Source organism: Cricetulus griseus, chromosome 8 (genome assembly GCF_003668045.3).
Source record: "Cricetulus griseus strain 17A/GY chromosome 8, alternate assembly CriGri-PICRH-1.0, whole genome shotgun sequence".
In the NCBI taxonomy this organism is placed as follows: domain Eukaryota; kingdom Metazoa; phylum Chordata; class Mammalia; order Rodentia; family Cricetidae; genus Cricetulus; species Cricetulus griseus.
This window is the reverse complement of record NC_048601.1, coordinates 96140812-96144464: the sequence shown is the minus strand read 5'-3', so window position 1 is coordinate 96144464 and position 3653 is coordinate 96140812.

Genomic DNA, 3653 nt, shown 5'->3' with positions numbered 1-3653 from the left:
TTCTGTCTTTGAAGTTGAGGTATATTTCTTGTATGCAGCAGAAAAGATTCCATCTTCATACCCATTCTGCTAATCTGTTCATTTATAGGTAAGTTAAGACCAAGAATGTTAATGGATATTACTGACCATTGATTGTTCATTCTCATTTTTTTTGATTTGGTGATTGTGGCAAGATTATGTGTGTTATTCTGTCCCTTTTTCCCTTTGGCTGTTGCTAAAGTGGGATTATCTATTGCCTATGTTATTCTGGTTGTAGTTAAATTCCTTTGGTTGCAGATTTCCTTCCAGTACTTTCTGTAGGGCTGGATTGTTGGATATGTATTGTTTGATTCTGGCTTTGTCATGGAATATCTTTTTTTCTTCATCTATATTGATTGAGAGCTTTGAAATCTTGATATAGGTATGGCATTCTCTTTAAAAAAGACACCAGTTTGGGTGGACAAGTATAGCATCAGAGAGAGTTTGGAGAAATTGTCAAAATACACTACAACTGTGTATGAAATACTGAAGGTTTGTTGGATTTTATCTAAGGCTTTTTCAGCATCTATTGAGATGATCATGTTTTTTTTTTTCTTTCAGTGTCTTTAATGGTGGATTACATTGACAGATTTTCATATGTTGAACCATTCCTGCATATATAAAATCAAGCCCACTTGCTAAATGGATAATACTCCTTTGGAAGTGTTCATCGATTCCATTTGTGAGTATTGAGTATTTTGCATCAATGTGCCCTGGGACATTGGTCTGTAATTCTTTCTTTGTTAGGTTTTTGTATGGTTTGGGTATGAAGGTAATTTTAGCATCATGAAATGGATTGGACATTGTTACTTCTGTTCTGTGTAATATTGTGGAGTATTGGAATTAATTCTTACTTGAAAGTCTGATTGACTTCTCTGCTAAACCTGTCTTGCCCTGCGCTATTTTGTTTGGGAAATTTCAATGATTGCTTCCATTTCACTAGGGGTTATACATATTGCTTTTCTGACCCTGATTAGCTTTGGTAAGTGATACCCATCTAAAGCATTATCCATTTATTTGGGATTTGTCGGTTTTGTGGGCTATAGGTTTTAGAAATTTTTGCCTAATGATTCTCTGGATTTCCTTATTGTCTGTTGTTAGGTTCTCCTTGTGATTTCTGATTTTGTTAATTTGACAGTATCCCTCTGCCTTTAAATTTATTCATATAAGGCTTTCCCTGGCTTGTTAATTTTCTCAAAGAAAAACTCCTTGTTTCATTGATTCTCTGTATTATTTTGTTTCTTCTTTTTATTAATTTCATTCCACAGTGTGAGTATTTCGTACTGTCTATTAGTCTTGAGTATGATTATTCCTTTTTCTTCTAGAGTTTGCAGGTGTGCTGTTAAGTTGCTACTATGATATACCTCCAGTATTTCTCTTGTTTTATGTAGGTACTTAGTGCTATGAAGTTTCCTTTTAGCAGAAGTTTCATTGTGTCCCATAAGTTTGATTATGTTGTGTATTCATTTTCTTTCTTTCTATCTGTCTCAACCCATTTTTCTTCATTAGAGAGTTGTTTTCTATGAGTGTTTAAGCTTTCTGTCCTTTCTAGTGCTCTTGATATTCAACTCTAATCCTTGGTGTTGTGGTAGGATGCAGGGAGTTTTTCAGTTTTCTTGTGTCTCTTCACTGGTGCTTTGTGTTTGAGTCAATTTTGGAGAAAGTTCCATGAGGTGCAGAGAAGTAGGTATATTCTTTTGTGATTGGGTACCAAGATCTAAAATATCAATTATAGGTCCGTTTCCATAGCATATGATAGTTCCAGTATTCCTCAGTTTAGTTTATGTGTTGTTGGCCTGTCCAGTTATGAAAATTGGGTATTACAGTACCCACTCTCAGTTTGTGGGGTTCAGTATGTGATTGAAGCTTTAGTAATGTTTCTTTTGTAAATGTGGGTGCCCTTTTGTTTGGGGCATAGATTTTTAAGAATGGAAATGTCACCTTGGTGGATTTATTCCTCTCCTGAGGATATAGTATCCTGCCCTGTCTTTTTTATTAGTTTTGGGTTGAAGTCTCTGTCATTAGATACTATCATGGCTGCACCAGCGTGATTGTTAGGTCCTTTTGCTTGGAATATCTTTTTCTCTCTCTTTACCTTGAGATGTTGCTGATTCTTGATAAGGTGTTTTTCTTGAATGCAGCAGAAGCTCAGATCATATTTTCACATCCATTCTGTTAGTCTTTGTCTTTTTATTGTGGAATTAGGTCCACTGATATTGTGAGATACCAATGATCAATGACTGTTGATTCCTATTACTTGTTGGTGGGCTTGGTGATGTTAGTGCTTCCCTCCTTTTGATTTTGTTGCTCTGAGATTAATTCCTTGTGTTTTATTGGGTGTATTGAACCTCCTCTGGTTGTAATTTTCATAATAGAACCTTCTGTATGACTGGAACTATACATAGATATATTGGCTTTAACATGGAATGCTATTTTCTTCATTAATTGTGATTGAAAGTTTTGCTGGGTATAATATTCTGGGCTGTACTCTGTGATTTCTTTGAGTCTGCAGCACTCATTTCTAGGCCCTTGTGGCTGTTAGAGTCTCCATTGTTAATTCAGCTGTAATTCTAATTGGTTTGCCTTTGTATATTGTTTGTTCTTTTCCCCTTTCTGCATTTAATATTCTTTGTTCTTGATGACTAGTGCTTTAATTATTATGTTGAAAGGGAATTTTCCTTTCTGATCCAATCTAGTCGACCTTCTCTATGTTTCTTGTATCTTTATGGGCATCTCCTTCCTTAGATTAAGAAACCTTTTGGTAGATGGCAGAAGTCCTTGACTTCTATCATACTGATGTATATATCATTTCTTCTTGATCCTCTGTGTCATAGCAGAACATACTGAGTTCTGGTATGAAGAATGTATGTCTTATGTCTTGCATGTTAGTGTGTTTCCATCTATAGATGTGGCTCTAATTACAGATGTTAGGAATGGAGCCAAGTATGGTGGGCCCTGAATCTCATCACTCAAGAGACTGAGACAACAGCAGTGATTTGAGTTCAAGGCCATTATAGGTTTAAAGAGAAATCAGTCACTAGGGAAATATCTGGATAGCTACAAAGATGACAACATGTAACAATCTAAGCAGCGGAGGAGAGGCTATCTTAAATGTCCTCACCTGATAATGAGATTGATGACTAATTCATATGATAACGTAAAGCCCTCATCCAACAGCTGGTGGAAGTAAAAGCAGAGTTCAGAGTAGATGTGAGCTGCTTTGGCCCCCTACTTGGACCCAACTTCTGCCTGCCCACTCTGGGAACTCCTTCCCTGTGGTCTGCAGGTAGGTTGACTTGGCTCCTGAGGACCAAGCAACCCAGAGTCTTCTGACTTCTCTGTGCTACTCCTGCTCTTACCCACCTGTAGAGCAAGTGCCTCAGACACACCTGCACCCACCTGCCCCTGCAACTCATCAGAGTATCAGAGCTAATTGCACCAATTGGAAGAGAACCTTGGACCCATACACACCAGCAATGGTAGAGACAGCACCTGCACCCACGGGAAGAAGAGATGGGAAGGCAAAAGTACTAGAACACATCCAACAACAGGAAAACCAATATGCCACCACCAGAGTCTAGGGACTCTACACCAGAAAAACCTGAACATCCCAACACAGACAAACCAGAAGAGAG